The sequence below is a fragment of the Protomyctophum bolini genome (genome assembly GCF_963924005.1).
Source record: "Protomyctophum bolini genome assembly, chromosome: 6".
Taxonomy (NCBI): Eukaryota; Metazoa; Chordata; class Actinopteri; order Myctophiformes; family Myctophidae; genus Protomyctophum; species Protomyctophum bolini.
The window spans coordinates 23,209,268-23,221,699 of NC_137867.1; positions in this window are offsets into that span (position 1 = coordinate 23,209,268).

Consider the following 12,432-nt stretch of genomic DNA (forward strand, 5'->3'; position numbering starts at 1 on the left):
TTGGCAGTAGGCTACATCAGAACAGATACAGGAAGAAAGAAAAAATCACACCCTTGTGAACTGAGCGGTGGAACTATAATGTAATTGTTATACTGTACTGACCTCCTGTACTACTCCTGTACTCTACTGTACTCTGTAGTGTACTGTACTCATGCTGTAGCCTATTGTACTGTACTCTTACTGTACTCATACGGTACGATGCATACTGTACTCGTACTGTACTCCTTACTGTATGTTGCATATACTGTACTCTGTAGTGTACTGTACTCATGCTGTAGCCTATTGTACTGTACTCTTACTGTACTCATACGGTACGATGCATACTGTACTCGTACTGTACTCCTTACTGTATGTTGCATATACTGTACTCGTACTGTACTATACTGTACGCATATTGTACTTAACTGTACAAGTATGTACTGGTACTGTACAGTACTGTACAGTACTGTACAGTATGTGCGTGCATGTGCGAGCGAGTCATGAACGAGTCATGAGCGAGTCATGGAAGCCAAATTCCAATACCCCAAATCTCAGCCACTCGCTCACTCACACTCGGTCACTCCAGCATGGCGGTGTTACGGTGAAATATGTGACCATCTTGTGGACTTCACACAACTTATATGGAGGTCTTTAAATACATGGCATAAATACCGCTAGGTTTAACTCTGCTAATAAACAAACTGCAATGATTTGCATTCGGACACTGACATTATGTGATTGTCTACATGATTGTCACATATTTCAGTAGGTCACCAATTTCACCGTAACCCCACCATGCTGGAGTGAGCGAGTGGCCGAGATTTTGGGTATTGGAATTTGGCCTATGGTTACACTAAAAACTCAGCTTCCCATCATGCACTGGTGCAGTGTGAAGCTCAACAGCGCCACTTTGTCACATGTTGATACCTAAAGGTTGGTACCCCTGATGTATATATTTTGTCAAATGACCCTTGTCTTGTAGCAGCGATGGTTGAATGAGTGAGAAGGAACGGAGGTAGGCAGGCAGGTTGCAGTCTTACGAATCCAGCTTTATTGTCAGGATTCACTCAGTACAACAAGGCAGAGGCACGGGCTGAAGGCCCCGTGCCCTCAGTTCGGAGTCACATCATAGTAGCCAATCTATGTGAACACAAACAGTGGTCCCAAACATTGCCATATATTCACTTCACAAAGTCCCCCCTCCGGATTCAAACAGGCTGCCTCCTCTCTATGGGAGCCAATCAGATTGTTGCTTTCACCGGATCTGCCTGTAAGAGGTAGGCGGGACATCTGGCATGTAGCTCATGTGGCACAGTGACTATACGGTTTATATCAATAGGACTAACTAAATATCAATACTATATTATAAGGTATGCGGAACCTTATTTAACACAATGTCACAAAGGTAGAATGTAATATATTATTAACAGGACTAACTGATTCAATCAGGAATACATTGTAGGCTAGAGAACAGAGCAGGAAGCTCCCTGAACACAGTTGAGATATTTCATCAAGATTAGAACTGTCCCGTGACCCCTGGGGTCTTGACAGCTCCTAACAGAGACATTGTATGTACAGGACTGATTGTAAATAACCCTACGCATATTACTCTTTCTATGAAGTTACCACAGTTTGCATGTTCCAACTGTGTCAGCCCGTGTACCTTATCTGATCCATATTCATCATATTCCCCCCTCAACAGGCTTTTACGCCTGTTGCAATACTATTACAGCATCAGAATCCATAACCTGCCAAATTAATATTTCCAAAAATATTTTTCTTATTTTTTCCCAAAATGAATCATTAAACCACAGTTTGACGTGATAAGACCCCCCTCGACACAAGAGCATCTTGTTAACCACCTAAATTGTATCAGAACAAACCCCCTCTTGTTGACAGGTTTAACTTTGAACCATATGTAAAATCCTATTTAGACCAAATCAAATTCCTATACTGATTAAATTCAAATACCTGTAAATGAAAACACTCAAGACGTGACAAATAAACATTAAAAATAGTACCATTTCCAGTACCTTGCTATATCTACTTGACTCATGTCAGCACAGAATACAACAAACTCAAATATCAAAACAACATTTTCAGACATTAATCACAATCCAGATGAACAACGATTTCTTTCTTTTCCTCCATGACGCAAATTGTTCAGACGTCCAGACACGCGGTAGGAAACAGTTCCCACATTTCTTTTTTCGCCTACAGAACAACAACGCTTGGAAAAATCCTTCTTGATCCTCAGCACTGGCATAGCTCTCAGATCTGTAGGTACAGAGCAGACAGTCACCATATGTCTCAACACAAGTGTATCTTCGAGCAATCACAAGGCTCTAGTGGACCGCTTATTGTACAGTCATGTCAATCATGAAAGCAATAGCATTGAAACTCTCTTCTCCTCATTGTAACATGTAACATGAACGTTGGAACGCTCCGCCCTCCTCTCTTCAGAGCAGAAGTAGTTCCTCTTCTTCATTGTAGCCTCAGCCCGTGGGCCCTATGGCCACAGAATAGTTTTCTTTCCGACACCTTCCTGCAGCGAACGCAGCAGCAGTTGTGAAGATCACCTGCTGTTTTGATCTCCTCTCAGTAGAAGCTGATTTAGGAGCTCCTCTCTCATGTTGCGTAGACAGCTGCCTGTGGACACACCCCCCTGGACTCTCTCCGTCCTCTTGGGATCTTCCTGTTGGCACTGTCGGATGTCACCTGTCGGCATCCTCTGGAACCTGTAGACCACTGGTGTAGATGGAATCCATTCCATCGATGGACTCCTCTCTTCCACACCTATTAAAGGAAAATGTGCAGGCCTATCTACTGAACCAACTAACAACTCACTGATGTCAAATCAACAAGCTCATTTACTGATAGGGCAGGACTGATGGTTAAGCTCTAACCCTGAAAATTTTCAACCTTGGTTGATCTTCCCTCAGCTGAAAACTCCACTCCCGGAGATATGCCACTCCTGGAGATATGGGTTAAAACCCCCTCAGCCATGCCACCAGCTATAGCCAGCTGCTCAGATCACGGGTTCGCGAATCCCCATGATCACTGTATGTAAAAAGGTTGCGTCAGCCGTCGCCTTCACTCCCCATACACACACAGGCATCTTGACTAAGGCCAATAATTTGTTCAGAGTCCTTGCAATCTACTTTTGACATCAGACTCTAGTCTCTCCTCACTCCTGGAGAGCAAAGATCTTCAAACACTGTCATATCTGTTTCCCTAGTTAGTACCCCCCAATAAATAACTGCTCACAGTTCACAGTGGGTCTTCTAAAACACAGTGGTATAGAAGATAAGACATGACAGGACAGGAGGTCCACGACCTTATCTCTTCAGGGTGAAAGGAATAGCTCTCGCCTCTCCCCCTCTTAACAACACTTCACTAGACAGCTTGGTCTTTCCCCAAGTAAGTCTCTGCATGAAGTACATTCAGACATTCATTAATTTGCACACTCACACATACATTATTCTCAAACAAACATCGTGATTTCACTCACACAGGCTTGTAATCTTCTCATTTAAACCCCTGGCCAGACTACCCCAATTCAAGCTTCATATGACCTGGCAAGCAGTTGCTTCTTCTGACACCTTTAAGATGTACCAAATCAAATTCCACCGCCAAAAATAAAAAAATGTCAACAGTAGACAACGTCTACCATCGCTATGCCTTTTTAAATGAGAAGATCCCATGCCGCAGACACTCTAATACAGAGTCGCTTGGAATTACTACTACTATTTAGTAACATTATTTTCCAACCCTTCAAACATAACACATTCATATCACACAATAGTTTCTTAGACTACTACCCTTGACTCAATCACTCACTCAAAAGCGACACAATGTGCTTCTCTTACACATACATGGAAACCATAATGGTCACCCCTACATCCCCCACACTCATTTGCATACAACCAAACTCATGTAATCAGTAGATTAATAGATTAGTAGATTTAACTCACTCAAAGCAACTGTTTTATCCTACTATCAAAATTGTCCCCAATCTCTGAGTTTTGGAGCACAAGACAACAAGCCATTGAGCTGTTGTCTCCGTCAAATTGAAAATGAACCTCCGCCATAATATCTATATTATCCTTTTAAGAAAAAAGTCAATCTACTTTATTAAACAGCTACTGATCAAAAAATGAGGTGATAACCATTCCGTTCAGACAGGTCTGATTTGAATAACCATCCCAGCTACTATTTCTCCAAAAGGCCTAATCCCAAACCATATTACTATAGTGAAGTTAATAGTCTAGCTATTTTGATTACTATATGCCAAATGGATACTTTAGCTCCACATTTTACACAGAAATTGTCCATAACTGCACCTTAAATAATTTCTTAAATTTAATTTCACACTCCTATACACTCTAACGTACATGATTAGCCATTTTATAGTTCCCTTATCTAATTTAGTTCATGCTTCAAGTTTTATTTATTAACCTCCTATTAATTTCCATTAATTAATCTAATCTGTTTATAATTTATTAACCTCCTACTAACCTCCCCCCTTGAGCCATCACCATCATATGGCTCATGATAGGAATCTCAAAGAAAACAGTGCAAAATCACCAGGCACACCCTGTATCATTATATGCCATCTATAAATCAACACATCACTCTCACCAGTCACAGAAGTACACAAATACACTCACACAGTCAGTAGAATAAATCAACCGACACACACACATCACAGACGTACCCATGCACCCAAGGCACATGCACTCACGCACGCACTCCAAAATCCTAGGCTTGTTTGTCAAGCCAAAGATAGAGAATATTCTATCAAACATCATGACTGTCCCCTCCCAAAAAGACCAGACATGAACTAACTAAAAACCAGATGAAAAAACATACACCGGTCACATAATAACCCCAATAACACTCACACACAAGTCCCCAACGAAATCAGCACCAAAAGAGCGCATACCCACACACGCACGCACGCGCACGGAGCGGGCATAAGGGAAAACCGCAAAGGCCTACTGGGTAAAAAATGGCCGACAAGATCACAACAAGTCGTTCGTGAAACCTGCGACAAATGACAAATATAACTAAAACAAATCAGCATGTCCCCCATATGACAGACATCACAGGGAAAGTAACCACAACGCAAACGAAAAACAAAGTATTAAAGTTTAAACACTTTCGTACCTGCATGAACTACAAAGGGATTCCCCTCCTCCGGAGAAAACCCTCACCCCCACAACATGAAGGTATACACGGTCCCATAATGAACCACAGAAAAAACAAGAGATCTCGAATCATCATTACAACAAAGAAAACCAAGGGTACCCAAATCAACATACAAGCGTATCCTATATGTGTCTGGCCTTAAATCACCAGAAAAAAGTGTCAGCTCAGGGGAAATATAATTAGTCTAATCAAATGTTAAACGCTCAATTTTAGAATGTACATGACATCAAAACAGCGAGAATAGACTTGATTCTTGAATAAAAATTAACCCCCACACAAGCAAGCACTTTTCCCAACTTCAACCAGTTAGCCTACCAGACACACGTACACGCAGGCCATATATAAGAGCTGCAGCTTATACATGAAACACAACTGCCGGCCTAGACTCACCACGGTTTCGACTGGCTACGTGAAGAATTAATAATCATAATTAATAATTCCAAACTCCTGAAGAACATAATACCCGTGGCAAGCGTTGGTCCATGTTACCCAACTAAACCCCTGAAGGTACTTCCAGGGAGACAGCTAATTCACCCAAAATATTGCCTCCCCTTGAATTGGAAATATCACTCCCCAAAAACAGCATTTTGGTCATTACAACAATATGAGAAATACTCAAAACACGCTCCCAAAAAATAGAAACAAAGGAAATATTTATACAGCCAGGCCATATCTTCCAGCTGCAATAATAGCCAGGTATATGTGCGTTATGATGAATCATCACTTTGACGATGAGCCATCATAAAGCTAGAATTTGGACTTTATTGTCTTAAAAAGTGTAATTAAACCAGGGTTAAGGACGAGGTATGAGCTCTCGCCCGGTGATTACAGAAAAATAAACAATGACAAATGAATTGCGCGTTGTCTACTGAACGGACGTACTAACCCTCTCTCCTCCCCCAAATCACATCACTCACTCACCCCATCACCGCAACAACAGTCACCCACAAAACCAGCCGTAGGTCCGTCTCGCGTGGCGTAGAACAAAGAAAACTCCACCAAACGCTCCTCCAACATCGGGGCGCCATTCTGATGTATATATTTTGTCAAATGACCCTTGTCTTGTAGCAGCGATGGTTGAATGAGTGAGAAGGAACGGAGGTAGGCAGGCAGGTTGCAGTCTTACGAATCCAGCTTTATTGTCAGGATTCACTCAGTACAACAAGGCAGAGGCACGGGCTGAAGGCCCCGTGCCCTCAGTTCGGAGTCACATCATAGTAGCCAATCTATGTGAACACAAACAGTGGTCCCAAACATTGCCATATATTCACTTCACAAAGTCCCCCCTCCGGATTCAAACAGGCTGCCTCCTCTCTATGGGAGCCAATCAGATTGTTGCTTTCACCGGATCTGCCTGTAAGAGGTAGGCGGGACATCTGGCATGTAGCTCATGTGGCACAGTGACTATACGGTTTATATCAATAGGACTAACTAAATATCAATACTATATTATAAGGTATGCGGAACCTTATTTAACACAATGTCACAAAGGTAGAATGTAATATATTATTAACAGGACTAACTGATTCAATCAGGAATACATTGTAGGCTAGAGAACAGAGCAGGAAGCTCCCTGAACACAGTTGAGATATTTCATCAAGATTAGAACTGTCCCGTGACCCCTGGGGTCTTGACAGCTCCTAACAGAGACATTGTATGTACAGGACTGATTGTAAATAACCCTACGCATATTACTCTTTCTATGAAGTTACCACAGTTTGCATGTTCCAACTGTGTCAGCCCGTGTACCTTATCTGATCCATATTCATCACCCCAAACAGACAGACAGACATAGAAAGGTATCAGTATCATCTGCACAATAGCTACATTAAACTTAAGGCTTAAACTATCAGTAGAGTAGAAGAATACATTACTCATCATCAGTATTCTTACTAGGTTAGTTGAGGGGATAGGCCTACATGTGTTCTTATGTGATTATTAATGTTTATTTGTTCAGCCATTTATTTTATGTGTGTAAAAATACACATAAAATAGCCCTATAAGTATTCGAAGTTGCCAGTGCGCTGTGCTTTATTTCCAACGGTCATTGTAGTTGTAGTAGGCCTATTTAACCAATAAAAGTAACCTATATGCCTATAGCTTAGCCTACTAATCAAACCGTTCCCGCAGCAGTCCTGACCATAGAGCATGCATGATGTCATGACTGGGATCATGAGGGCTGTCCATGGCAGCACTCTCCTCTCCTTGCAGCAATTAAGGCATGCATCCATTGGTCTAGTTTTGTTTTGGTTCAGTGTTTTGGAGGGGGTGGAGAGATTTGGGGTGCTAGGCTGGGCAGGGAGCTCGATTAAAATCACCGAGCGCGCACCCGCTGCGTTGGATCTCCTAGTCTCTCCCCGTCACACCCACTGTGTTGTGTGTGTCGGTGAAAGGGAGGACCGATAGCGCACGCTGCAGCCAGTGCTGCAGTGAGAGGCTAGCGCAGCAGGGTAGGCAGAGGCGGAAAAAAAACACAACAGATCAGAGCGCGGCGTAAACGAAACGAAAAACTTGGTTCATGGCGAGATCGGCAGCGGCACCAAATCCGTAGGCCGACATGGAAGACTATTTGCGGAGGGTCAAGAGCACGCTAGGGGTGAGTTTTGAGTCACAAATGCTCAGCGCCAGCGGTGTTACTTAACACGGGGTTGTTGGCAATGAATTAAACAGTGTCGTACACGGGCTGCTACTGCTGCGCTACAGGCTGCGTTCCTGTTGCTGACCAAATCGCAGGGCAATAGTCTCTCCTGTTGTTTCTTTGGTCCCCCAGCCAAGCACCTGTAGATTGAGAAATTGATACGAGTGGGAAAAACATTATGTCACCGCACCGGCCCCATTCAACGTTGTTGCATTTTGAAAGAGTGAATCTGTGATTGTGAATTTGAATGAGCGAGCGGCTGAATTTTGATTAGGCAGAAATGTGACATCAACAAGTTCAATCTTCAATCAGCGACTGTGCTTCCCTGGCATTTGACTGCTCTGCACAACATAAAATATCATGAAAATTCAGTTTTCGGCTAGTATAAGACCGAATTGTTTCCTATAGTAATCAACAATTCAATGAGGCATGGGTTTATGTTTGGGTGACAGAGGCTCTCTTCTATTTTTCATTTTTAGAATACCGTAGTTGAAAAAAGGGACTTTTCCAACTATTAATTTATTTAACGCCCAGACATGGGCACTATACACAAAAATGTATGTTAGTACACAAAAAGTACACACAAATGGCCACAAGAGATATTGGTAGTGCCACCCTTAGAGTATACTCTAAGTCTAAGGTGCCACCCCACAGTACATACCGGTATTATATTATTTATTTCATGTGACATCTCATTGTTTTGGATGTAGTCTATACTGTAGGCTCCATGTACAATATGTACATATAGCCTGCTGCCTGCATACTGACTCTACAGATGCAGGCTATGTAGCAAACCTTCCCTTCAGATACTCTGTAGCTAGTACTGTAGGCTATAGGCTGCTATCTGGGTTTTTTTGCACACATTTGCCTGAAACTGTACGGGTAGGCCTATTTGACTCACTGGATAGATTATAGGCCACTCAAAGGTGTACAGTATGAAGAAGTAATTGTCACAATTTGTCAGAGGTAACTGTACTGAGTATATGTAATGTATTTATTACATTGTCCTTAGTTGAGATAAACCATCCATGGCGCTGTCTAGTAAAGCCACAAGTGATATAAGGAATATATTTATCCAGTGTTCTTATAATGATTAAACCATAGCGCTGTCTAGTAAAGCCACAAGTGATATAAGGAATATATTTATCCAGTGTTCTTATATAATGATTAAACCATAGCGCTGTCTAGTAAAGCCACAAGTGATATAAGGAATATATTTATCCAGTGTTCTTATAATGATTAAACCATGGTGTAAGTACCATGTGGTAGTAAGTAGTAATGCCACGATTGTGATATGTTGGCCACTAATGGGTTAACTAGTAACTGCATAACTATACATTGCTCAATTGCATCTTGATAGTATAGAACAAACAGTGAGTACAAGGTCTTTAGACAACTTACAATAAAATCTTACTCAAATTGTAGCAGGAATGAATAAATGTACCCTATTTAAAAAAAAAAAGTCTTTAGTGTCAGGTGGCTCGATAATTTTGTCAACGCCTTCTTTTTCACCGTTTGTCAAACTTCATGACAAACTATAACTGCAGCTTGAGGTCTTTTAACCTAAGCCTAAAGTGTTATTCATAGTCTGGATTTTCGGTGGTGAGGTGACCACCAAACTACAACCTGACGTCATGAGCCGCGGTGAAGAGCAAACCACCGCCTCAGCCCTTCTCTCTGTTTTTACTGACCACCACTCGACGTTATTTCAGCTCCGGTGGTCACCTCAGCACCGAAAATCCAGACTATGAATGAGCCTTAACCCCTTTCTCTATTTATTTATTAAATTAATTTATGTCTCAGAATTACTTTTTAGGCCTTGTAAAGAGCATTTCACTTCTATTCTGTTCGAAAAGTGCTATACAAAGAAACTCGTCTTACCTTACCTTGTGTAGATTTCAGAAGAGTTAATGTGAATTACACACATCATCAGATTTTCCAGTCCTATCCATAATTATATACTTCAAGGTGTCAAGCATACATGTTGAATGTCCTATTTTGATTGTTTTCAATATGGATATTGGCTGGCGCTGGACTCTGGAGTATATTATATTTTCTTTAGCAATAACAACATTCAAGTGGTAGTGGCTCAAAACTGCTGATTAACAAAGGAAGCTGTGTGATAGAATATGTTTTGCATAACGCTGCTGTGCATTAGAATATGTTTTGTATGAGGTGATGAGGGAACTTTATCAGTCTTTAAACAACACATTCCACAAGGCTAGTGGACAAAGTACTCAACCCCAGTTCACGAGTCAAAGTATAGACTGCTGGTCAAATATTACTACAAGTGAAAGTTTCTCACTCAAATTCGCACTTGAGTTTAAGTATTTCAGTACTTGGAATTTCAGTACTTGGAACATTACTAGGAATTTCCATTCCTAGTAATGTAGTGGAGTCAAAAGTACCACATTTGTCTTTGAAATGCATTGGAGTGAAAGTCATGAATTTCTACTGAACAAGGCTTGTGTAATAGAGGCTTACTGTAGCTACAATAGCATACTGTCACCTATAATGTACACTGTACAGTACCAGATCAGGTGACGGCAAGATTTCCTTACTGGCCCTGGTTAACCACTTTATTTAATCCCAATTTTGGGCATGTCATAGGCAACATTTGAAAAAGTTTGATAATGTTCAGAAAATATCAGATCTATAAATTCACAGCCTATCACAACCTGTTGTGAGCTTGCCTTGTAGATCGGCTGTTTTCAATTTTAGAATGTGGCGCATAGTTGCCGGTCTCAGACATCACGTGTGCAACAATTTACATTTTTAAGCCAAAATAATGAAACAAAAAACTAGGAGTAATTTTAATTCATTAATGCCATGAGAGTCAAAGGGCATACAAAGCTGAGATGAATGTAATGGTGTGTGTCCACACATATCATGTTCATATTTATTTTGGGTACCCAAGTATTCTGTGTTTAGGATTGTCATCCTAAACACAGAATACTGTGTGAGCATAACATCCGTCAGAATAATCTGGCAAAAACTCACATTTTGGCCTGTGTTCAGGGCTCAGGCGACAGGAGAGGGAAACCAAGGGCCTGTTTCACGAAACTTGGATTAGAGGTTAAACCTGGATTTAACAGATGTCCTGGTTTAATATATCCTGGATCAGCGATTAACCGGTTTCATGAAAGCTGGTTAATCTTGCCAAATTAATTCAGCCAGTTAAACTGGATATGTTGAGGCTTGATTCGATTTCATGAAAGCAATGCCACACTAGTTACCATGGAAACTAATGCTCTGGATTTAGCCTGCTCCGGACCAGGCTAACAGCCAGGTTTAACCTAATCCTGATGTCTTTACTGTTCATTAAGCAGTCAATCTGATCACAAACCAATTATTTTTTTCCCCACACTTATTCAATCATATTATGTGTTTATTTATGTTGCCTTATTTTTATTAGTCTGCATTAAAACAGCTTTATGATCCTGGCTTGATAAATCCGCCCATTCTCAGCCTCGCTTGGCTTTAGTGGAACGGAATAAACCAGGCTGTACGAACCTGGTTTTGTCTTAAATCCTGGATTAGGTCATCCAGGTTTTGTGAAATAGGCCGCAGGAGGGGAGGGTGATATTTATCACTGCATGTAGTATGTACTGCTACGGGCTGGGACGGGACGGGACGTGTCAGCAGAGTATCTGAGTATTGTGTAGTGACACCACACAGTAGGTTCTCTGGCTTCCAATATAAACGATTCCGCTAGAAATCTGGGTGTCCTCTTCGACAACCGCATGAACCTAGAATCCCATGTTAAGAAGGTCACCCAGTCCTGTTTCTTTCACCTTCGTAACATCTCAAAAATCCAACCAGTTCTCACTCCCCAAGACCTAGAAAAAATCATCCATGCTTTCATCTCCTCCCGCCTCGACTATTGTAATGTCAGCTCCTCCTCAATCCATAAACTTCAACTAGTACAGAATACAGCTGCCAGGATTCTCACAAACACACACCACAGATCTCACATTACTCCCGTGCTTGCTGCACTCCATTGGTTGCCCGTCAAATCCAGGATCAATTTCAAAATTCTCTTAATAACATATAAGGCATTACACGGACTGCCTCCATTTTACATCTCTGAACTACTGCATGCAAAGCCAAACATACGTTCTCTCAGGTCCTCTGAAAAAGGCCTTCTGTCTATTCCAACAACTAGACTCAAAACAAAGCGTGACTGTGCATTTGAAGTGGTTGCCCCCACTTTGTGGAATGCCCTGCCCCTTGAGCTAAATAATGCATAGTCTGTCGATGGTTTTAAGAACTTGTTAAAACGTATTTATTTTGTCAGCACTTTCTTTTATGGTGTATTTTTACTTGAATTATTTGCATCTCAATGTTTTACCTTCTATTGTTTGTTTCATGCACTTGTTTTAACATGATTGTTTTACCTTGTTGTACAGCATTGTTTCAAAAGGTACTTACTTACAGTAGTGTGATGGAGGAATTAATTGGCATAACGAGAAAAAGGGACGAAAATAATTGGCTACTATAAAAATGTTTTTTAAAAATGGGGAAAAAATCCTGTACAATCTTTACCACCATAATAGTTTATGAGTGAGATATGGATCATATCAGCACTACAGTATCTTGGGAAT